The following is a 10,338-nucleotide window of genomic DNA, read 5'->3' on the forward strand; positions in this document are numbered from 1 at the left end:
CGGAAGGCCATATGGTAAAAGCCAAATTTTTTTTGAGATTTAGCTACAGTACCATCTCAAATGTAAGATGGTACTGTAGCTGAATGGTAAAAAAAAAAAAAATTTTAATGCTTTTTACCCGGCAATTTCTCTCTCCTGTCTCATTTTTTCTCTTTCTTTTCTCTCTCTTCCTTCTCTCTTTCTCATCCCCTCTCTCTCTCGCCTACCATATCGATCGATGATTCCTTTGAACAACCTCATAGCTCACTGCGACGTCATCTGTATCCGTTGGCTCTTGCACAACGAATCTGACACCCATGAAGAGCTCTTGGACCATCACTTGGCGAAGGAACAAAAACCTACCCTTAACGACGATGAGGCTGAGCTGCTAAATCGTCGCTGACTCACAAGCACTCGGCGCGAGGCACTGAGTCTCTACAGGGACATCCTCAGGGCTTCCCAGTTCTTCACGTGGACCGATTCGCGAGGCATCCTGTGGCGAGACATACTGAGAGTAAACGCCCAGAAGGAGTTCGATGCTGCCTGGTTCGAGACCGACCCAGAAATCGTGACCTGGTTGCTTCTTGGTGGTCAAGATGCTGTGGAATCGGCTCTCGAAAAGCTCGCAGAGAAACAAAGGCAAGAAATTGAGAAGGAACGTTGTGATGGTGGAGATTGACGGTGATTGTTGACCTTCTGTACATTTTGATCTTGATTTCGATCTCTTTATTTTTGTATTTGTAATTGTAATTGAAATTGTAATTTGTGGTTTGCTGTGGTTGCCGGAGTTGGGGGTTGTTATTGCTATTGGTTTGATTTGATTTTGTTTTCTCTATGGGTTTCTGGGTTTCAATGGCCATGAGTTTGTGGCTTGGGTTTCTGGGGTTTCAAGAAAACAAACGTTTGGGTATGTTCTTCGCGGTGGTGGTGGTTGCAGAGTTGTTTGGATTTTGGGTTTTTGTTTTTATTTGGGTTTTAGGATATATTATTTTATTGTGTAGAAATATTATTTTAACGAGTAGAATAGGAAAATAAAAGTTGGGATGTTGGGAGTATTGTAAAATTGTATTGTATAATTGATAAAGTGACTTTTTAGGATGGTAAAATAGGATGAGATGAGAATTCCGGCTGTGGATGCTCTAGAGCACTCTCATCAGGTGTGCCAAATGCCAAATATTTGGCATTTGGCACACCAAACACCAAAAACTATCCCCCATCAGCTCTTCCAAATCTCAAAAAATTTAAGACATAGCTACAGTACCGTCTCAAATATGAGACAGTACAGATAGCCATGCCAAACACTATTTGGCTTATTTAATTTGTTTTTTCTCTCTCCTCCTATCAGATGTCTCTCTCTATTATTTTAATATATTATTTTAATGTGTAGTAAATATTATTTTAATGTGTAGTAAATATTATTTTAATGTATAGAATTATAGTATAGAACATCTGATAAATGGTATATTGTAAAATGATGTGCTAAAATAATAAAGTAGATTTTTGGTGTGTCAAAATGACATTTTTTATGAGAGAACTGATGGGAATGCTCTTAGAGCACTCTCATCAGGTGTGCCAAATGCCAAATATTTGGCATTTGGCACACCAAACACCAAAAACTATCCCCCATCAGTTCTTCCAAATCTCAAAAAATTTGAGACATAGTTACAGTACCGTCTCAAATATGAGACAGTACGGACAGTCATGCCAAACACTATTTGGCTTATTTAATTTGTTTTTTCTCTCTCCTCCTATCAGATGTCTCTCTCTATTATTTTAATATATTATTTTAATTTGTAATAAATATTATTTTAATGTGTAGTAAATATTATTTTAATGTATAGAATTATAGTATAGAACATCTGATAAATGGTATGTTGTAAAATGATGTGCTAAAATAATAAAGTAGATTTTTGGTGTGTCAAAATGACATTTTTTATAAGAGAACTGATGAGAATGCTCTTAGCACTACTACTACTACTACTACAAAGTTAGCATTATCCATAGCGCAACCCTTAGTCATACAGAGTTACAGCTAGCATTAGTCCATGCAGAAGTTTCTTTGCAGAAGATTATGCTTCATTTTAGGTTCCAAACTCTAATCAAGGAGATCTTGGCGATCTGGCATATGCCATCACATGGTTCCAACAGGGATACTCCTCAAAACTATGCTGAAAACCTCATTAATAGCCATATTTTGATCAGATTCAACCACAATATTTGTTTATAAAAATAAAAACCACAATATTTCAGATTTTTTGTTCCTTATTTGAAATCCTAGATTTCACTTTTTGAAATTTGAATTTCAGATTTTTCTAGATTTCACTTTGAATTATGGAATATAATGTGGCTTGATGTATCCCTAACCTATTAAATTGAAGCTAGGGAATAGCTTTAAGTACTGCAATTTGAATAACAATTTTCTGATTAGAGAGATTTCATATATCTCTAGGCTTGGTAGTGATTCCAAACAACCATAGGCGATGAAGCCTAAGGTTTTCAGATCGATTCTAGATGGTGAAGCCTAGGATTTATCTTGTTCTTCTTTATTTCCTTATTTTTCCACCTTGTCCTGCATCAAACACCTGTGCGAGGCTATTCTCAGTTCATGTAATATTTGCTCAAAGTCCGGCATGTGGAACAAGTATTTTTAGCCAATACTTTGGGTAGAAGCTAATTTTCTGCTACGCGTGTAGGAGGAGCAAGTAGTGATTGTGTTAGAATGGAACATATTAGAGTGTCATGTCAAGCATATCTGTCATAATTGTTACTTGTTTGGCCTGCTAAAATAGTAATTGTGTATACACAAGGTATTCCTCGATGAAGATTAGTTTAGAAGTGTCAGCATGTGCTGCACAAAATTTTGACAGATATTATTCCTGTAGTCCTCTGTTAAAAGTTCTAGTAGTGATTTTTGATCCCATGATACCTTGACAAGTTAAAAGTACGTAGAGATCAGAAATTGGAAGGAGAGAAGGGGAATGAGGCAGTGTTTGACGAGTTAAAAGTACTTGCAGTCATTTTAAACCCCATGATACCTAGAAAAGTGTTGTACACATACAGTGAAACAAAGCACTTCGGTACAAGATATAGACTATAGAGTGATGTCAGCGTGTACGTGTGGGTGATGAACATCAGAACATGGAGTGTCGGTGGCGATTATTATTTGGGTGCATGAGACCTGTTTGACTTGCCATTACTAATGCCTAGAGCACCACTACAAAGTAAAATAGTACATATTTCTAGAGTAGAGTAGCACTTGTAGCTTTCGTGGGGTTGGAGACATTGATGACTTTATAAATCCACGAGAGGATACAAGAGCGTCGGGGTCAAAAATGTGAGGAATCAATAGCAGATGTTGATGGTGAGTGGGGAGGAATCTATAACAAAAGTGGGTTTGGAGGGAAAAAGCAAACAGAACGTAGCTCAACAATAATTGTAGCAAGTTGAGGATGATAAAGACTTGTATAGTCCTCATATGAAGGGCACTTTGTGAGTCATAAAGTTGCAAATAACAAATGCTATTGCATCAAATGGTTAGTAAACAGATGTAAATATGTAATCAAAAGATGGATAAATCAAGCACAAAATGCAGCATAGCTCTTACTAACCATCTTGTTCTGGATATGAGCAATGTTTAGTTGTGATCACAATAGTATTAATCTCTTAAAATTACAACATATTCCACTCTCATTTTGATTGAGATTTTTGGGAATAAAACTGACACTTGTTCTCTTATTTTATTTTTTTAACCATCCTTTTCTCTCTCAGAAGAAGCTAGCCCCAACAAATTGGGACTAGATTCTCAACTAATTGGGGAAGGAGGAGGGCACACCCACAAACAACCTCTCATCCAAAACCCATCTATATGAAACCGAGTGAAGACACAAAAGCCAATGAAATGGCAGGGAAAAACAAAAGAATGTACAAAAGAATCACACAATGGAGACACCAATTTTTACTCGCAATTAGCCAGTACTGTGCTTAGTCGAAGCTTGATGAGCGGCTCCACCTGCCTTGCAAGTAGTCCTCTAGTGACACACTCTGCTCAATGCTGCTCATGGAGAGTGAATCATCCCCCACATCAAGCAATGCAAGGTTAAGATGTGACTGTAGATTAGAACGTGGACAAGCTTCGCCATCCAGCATGTCGGATTCTTCTGAAGCATTAACTTGTAGCCTTGCCCACTTGGTAACCTCAATATCACCTTGAAGGAGCTTCAAAACCTGTGGCCAATGAGAACAGATATAAATTTAGACAAATAATCATAGAAAGGAGAAAAAATGTTATTTAGACAAGAGTATAATCTTAAAGAATCTACTTCAGGAGTTGAGCTATTATAATTGAGGGACCACATGATGAGGGATATGCAAGTTATAAAAAGTGAGATTCGGGTCCAGAAAACAACATCTTCACTCACCGAAAAAAAAAAAAAAAAAAAAAGGACAGTGTTTGGTGGGGGGAACAGCAATTCCAATAACATTTAGAATATGACATGGGGGCAGTGTAGGCAAGTCCTTAAGTATAATCGAAGGGAAGCTATGAAGAAGAACTAGAGATGACTTACAATGCTTATTTGAGGCCGAGCTCGTGGGGCACGCCTAATACAAAGTGTGGCAGCTAATATCATCCTCTCTATCTGGTCTTGATCATAGTTATCGCCTAAGCTTGGATCTAATAATTGGGACACCTTTCCATCATTTAGAATTGGCTTGGCCTGGACAGCAAATTTGAATCATTTAATCCTTCTTTAAGATATAACATTGAGAGGTGAGTTCAGTACTGATAGCCCCATGAGTAAAAGAAGACATACCCACATGACTAGGCTTTCTTGGCCTTTTGGATATTCACTGCTTATAGGCTTTCTTCCTGAAAGAAGCTCAAGAAGTACAACACCAAATGCATAGACGTCTATCCTGTCATTTACCTTACCATACATGAAGTATTCAGGAGCCAAGTAACTGCAGCAAAATGTAATAATATTCAACGGTTAAACATAAATTTCACCGTTATTCAGGAAACAATTCAAAAATGAAACCATCATTTTCTCTTTGAAAGGAATGCTGAGCATGCAGATAAGCTATGGATGCTAAAACTATGGGAGTTGAAGTTACAAACCCAAAGGTGCCTGCAACATCGGTGCAGGTTATGTGTGATGAGGAGGTTGATGCCCATACTGCAAGTCCAAAATCAGAGAGCTGAAGAAACCAAGTATCATAACATCAGCATCAACAGCGCAACAAGGAGAAAAAAAAAATCACTAAATTAAGACATAAGCTTTACATCACCTGTGGCTCAAAATCATCAGATAATAGTATATTTGATGATTTAACATCTCTGTGAATCACAGGTTGAGCACTGCCACTGTGCAGATATTCCAAGGCCTCAGCTACACCCACAGCCACTTTACATCTCTCACTCCAACCAAATGCAAGAGGATCTTTCTTATTCCCTAAGTTAGCAAGAACCAGAAAAACATAACATTAATTAGAAACTACTTGGAGCCTGTGTAGCATAACAATCTTCACTTTTCATAGTGTTCACAATAATTATATGTAATTTTATACCATGAAGGTTCTCTTCAAGGCTTCCTCTTGATAAGAAATCATAAACCAAGAGAAGATTGCCATCCTCAAAGCAGAACCCCACAAGGGAAATAATGTTCTTGTGATGTAAGGTAGTAATAATTTCTATTTCCAAGACAAACTCCCTCAAAGCATCTTCAGATGGCTTTAAGATCTTCACAGCGAGTTCCCTCCCGTCAGGAAGGAAGCCTCTATAAACTTGACTGCTGCCTCCTTTCCCAATCAAGTTTTCTGGAATTACAGAGCAAAATACTTGTTAAAGTAAAACCACATTTACATACAATGGACTATAAGTAAGTTAATTCGAATATAAAACGTGGATCAGAACAAACCTGGCGAAAAATTCGATGTTGCTGAAAGGAGTTCTCGGTACTTGAACAATCTGCAACTTGATGAGTGTTTCTCATGAAGACCCTCCAATTCTTTTGGTGGGCTGCTGGAATTGCGTTCAGGTGAAGGTGGAGCAGTCGATGTCTTGGTATCCACTGGAACAATAGCGCCACTCTCACTATCTAAAGTTGAGGACTGATCTTCACACTGATCACAACTATTTTGTTTGTGATCTGAATTAGTAATATACAAATACTTTCTACTAGGCAACCGCAATGCCCATTGAACCACAGAGATCTGCCGCACCAAAGACCTCTCAGATTCTTTTTTATCTGGCAGAATAGAACGACGAAGTAATGGCCAGCCGGGTTTTGATTCTGGTAATTCTTTTTTCAAAACAGAAATTGAACTAGACGCTGCTTCTTCCTTCTGTACTGGCACTATAGCCAAAGACTTGTCTTCAACGCCATCATTGGAAGAGTCTTCTGCAGATTGCTCACCACAATTATCTGGCAAATCAGAGTTCGACTCACAAATTGAGCATTTCTCCGTCATAGCACTCTCTCTACTATCCAGAGCAGCTTTAGCTAAGCCCTCCTCCAATTCTTGGTAGGTACCATTATCAAATCTCTCCTTTAAACTCACACTGGCATTGCCTTCGTTCGGTACTTTCGTGTTCTTCTTCAGTGTCCCCTGAATCATTCTAAGCAACCCATTTCGATGATGATCTTCAGTTCCTGTATTAAGTACATAAAATAAGAAAACTGTACTATAATTCATTCCAAAAAACAACAAATCAATTATAAAAAAATCCAAAACCTTTGGAGTAGCTTGCACTTGTTGGAGACCCTTCTCTCTTGAACACAACTTTCCCATTATTAACAGCAAGAACCCAACAATCCTTGGGCAATTTTTTAGCACAGTACTTAGCCAGCGATGTCGATGGCCGCAATTTATGGTGGTTACGAGCAGTTCCGACAATAACAGTAGCAGCAGAATAAGATTGTGCTTCCCGAACTAAAATTTTTTTAATTGATGTACCTCTGCAAATCTTAAGCTTGAGATCCACCTGCAACATTTCAACCAAATCCTCTACTCTTCAAAATTTTGTTAGCTAAAACAAAAACGCTGAAAGTACAAATTTTGATTCTTGATACAAATAACAAAAAGAAATACACATGCAACTCAAGTTTTACTCTGTTTAACTTAGTTTTCTGCTTTCAAACCAACCAAAAGGAAAGCAATTATATACTAGAAAATTCCATGAATAAATAGCACAAAACCCAGAAATAATTTTGCAACTTAAGCTTAAATTTTGCAGGAAACCGAACCTGTTTGAGGTTGCAGAAACCTTCATAGACGTCAAAAACAGAGTCAAATGCTTTGACAAGCGAAAGCAGAGATGACTTCCCATCTCGATCCACAATTTCTACACATATTTATCCATTTCACAACAAAAACAACAAACCCCATCAAAACACAGAAATAAAATTAAAAAATAATCAAAAAACAAAAACCAAGTACAAAACTTTATATCATAGACTTCTGTTCATGTTTTTTTTTTCCATTACCATCATGTCCAAGAACGTGAAGAGCAACAACAAGGTCACCAGGCTGAGCCACCTTGACCAGAGCCCATGTCAGCAGTTCTCTGCTAGGTGAGTCTAGCTTCACCCCCACCACCACCGTCCGGCCACCGGACTCGCCCAAAGCCTGGGCTTCTCCGGCCAGACCATTTTGCGGCATTTTTTTTTTATTATTATTCAAACTCAAAAGTTGTCGCTTTCCGACCACCTCGTCGTTTTGTTGCCGGTTATTGCAGTCATGTGAGACATATATATAGTTACATACAAAATAGAAATAAATAAAAGCGGTGCATTAGAGTTTGAGCGATTATGAAAGTTGGGTTTGGCTTTAACAGTCAAGTTGGTTTGCTTTTCAAGCTCGGACACCAGAAGAGAAAGAGATAGGGGGGATGGAATGTTTACACTACACTCAGTTCTATTTTTAGCTTCCTTGAATCGCTTTCTGATTATGCTTTTATAACATTTCTTATCATCAATTTTATTTTTATTATCATTAGTTGTTAGCTTTAATTAACGTAATTTAGCTTTTCCTTAAAATAAACAAAAAATTAATGTAATTTAGTTTTTGACGCAAGATCTGTGTTGAAAATTAAAAAATGGGCCATGGGACCCCACCTGCAGTGGACGTGGGAGCTAAAATTTTAGATCAAATATATTATAAAAATAATACAAAATCAATTTTAGAATTTCTTTTTTAATAGTTTCTAATTCATAGTTCAAATCATTTTCCTCGTAAGAAGTTACCAATTAAGTTACAAAACTGTTGACAATTGATTCTTAAACGTACACATCACTTGACACCTATTTTACTTTCTTTTCTTTTTTTCAATAGATTTATTTCATATTTTAAATGTTGATATATACTAATTAAAATATTAATATTGAATGTAAAATTATGAAAATTATATTTATGGAATATACATTAAGGATTGTGTTTGAGATAGTTTATATTAGGCAACTTCTTTTACTATTTAACTTCTTTTTGCTACTATTTATGAGTCTTATTGTATTTTTTGGTACTATTTATGATTTTAGCTAACTTGTAGTTTTATCTAGAGTACTTTTAGTAAAAAGTTTTCAATTTTAATTAAATATATTGTTCCCAAACAAACCCTAAAGGTAAAGTTTTTCCCACAAAAAAAAAAAAAAAAAAAAAAAAAAAAACAGTTGGAATGGAGTTTACGGATTTCCAAAAAAAAAAAAAAAGTATCAAAGAACAATTAGGTATGAGGTTAGATCTTTTCTAAAAATAAAGGTAGGAGGTTAGATCTGAATCATCCGACGATGTGGGGCCACAGTAAGTGTAAGTAATATAGTTCTGACTGAGTGTACTGGATCATAAAAGTGATTTTTTTTTTCCTTTCTTCATTATTTTTTATTTTGAGATGCAACCTATTTTATTTATTTATGGAAATTGATTGTTTAATCATAAGACTGATGACTGATCTCAAATGATCAGATCACACGAGCGAAGGAGGGCCCACCAGAATTTATTTTCACCCAATAGGCAATAGGATATAGTTAATTGGTTATGTTACGTAGCGCGGGTGTTTTCGCTCATTTTGAATGTCATTCTCTTCCTTTCCCTCTAGTTTGTTCTCGCACGCAGTATTTGTCTACTTCTTGTTGATCATTCAATGTGTAATGTTTATCTATTAATAGAATTTCAATAACGAAATTTCTATGAATAAAGTAGGTACTAGTTGATCATTCAATTAACTATCTACAAGTTGGCAATTACTTATGGAAAATTTTAAATTGTTGGTCCTTGGACCACTCTAAGGATTGGTCCATTTTGGATGTACTAATTAGTTTTAAATTTTTCTTGTTTTTAAATTTCTCTCTATGTTGCTCCATCTGTCCACCGTTAATGGCTTTAATTTTATATGCTAACTAGGTTATAACTCATGTATATTGCGTAAACATTTAATAGTGTTGATGATTTAAGTTTAAGTATTACAAATTAGTAACTTGGCATCAAAATTAAAATAGATACTTGACATAAAATTAGACTACAATTAAAAGATTATTTGGATTCTAATTGTGTTTCGACTTTAATATATTATGTATGATTACTTGCTTCTAATTAGCTTGATTTAAGAAGAGGAACCCTTTAAGGCCCAAGCGTAATGGGTTTCTAAACAAGCTTTCGAGTTAAAGGTTTAACCCAATTGGGTTAAATATGAAATCATGTCTACGTAGCAACCCCACAACACCCTATCGTGCAACATTCTCCATCCACTTATTAGTATTTGTGTAAAGTACTCTCAAACAAGGACCACATGATGCAAAGGGCTTAACACCTAGAGGGGCAAAGCTCCAGACCTTGGTGGAGGATGCCAGAGCTCTATAATCGAGCAAACCCCCCCCCCCCCCCCCCCTTAGAAAATGCTTGAGAAAAGTCACTTATCTCATTATGTCAATATTAATTACTCTTAGCAAATGCCCCCATTTTGCATTTAATGTAATAATACAAGTCATTGCTCTACAGCATTAGGTGGGCCCCTTAGGAGCATATCCCTATAGCTGACTTAGGGGGATGATGCATTGTTAGGAGCTTTCACTCTTTATAAGAAATTGGATACTAATTTCACTCACAATATATATATATATATATATATATATATATATATATATACACTAATTTCTATGAACAGACTAATCCTATTATTTGGTTCAAAGTTTAAGAAGTAGGTTAGTTCATCCTTGCAAGATCTTACCAGGTGAATTTTCACTCATTCCATTAATCTATTCAGTTGAGGTCTTTAATGCGATTCTTCTCTTACAAATTTACCTCTATTTTAATCTTAGCCTATGTATTTAATCCAAAATTTTCACATTCCTTCTCTTCTTTTTTTGA

The 10,338-nt window shown here is 36.1% G+C and overlaps 1 pseudogene across 1 annotated transcript; it reads right to left on the bottom strand.

Moving 5' to 3' along the window:
- Positions 1-3,566: 3,566 nt before the first annotated feature.
- On the bottom strand, positions 3,567-7,906 carry LOC115960305 (annotated as a pseudogene). Its single transcript, XR_004085160.1, has 10 exons — positions 7,464-7,906; positions 7,224-7,321; positions 6,712-6,961; positions 5,895-6,629; positions 5,545-5,793; positions 5,266-5,429; positions 5,096-5,175; positions 4,791-4,938; positions 4,545-4,694; positions 3,567-4,203 (listed from the first exon to the last, which is right to left on the bottom strand). The product of XR_004085160.1 is annotated as a probable receptor-like serine/threonine-protein kinase At5g57670 (transcript).
- Between the last annotated feature and the right edge of the window lie 2,432 nt (positions 7,907-10,338).

Source organism: Quercus lobata, chromosome 9 (genome assembly GCF_001633185.2).
Source record: "Quercus lobata isolate SW786 chromosome 9, ValleyOak3.0 Primary Assembly, whole genome shotgun sequence".
Lineage (NCBI taxonomy): Eukaryota > Viridiplantae > Streptophyta > Magnoliopsida > Fagales > Fagaceae > Quercus > Quercus lobata.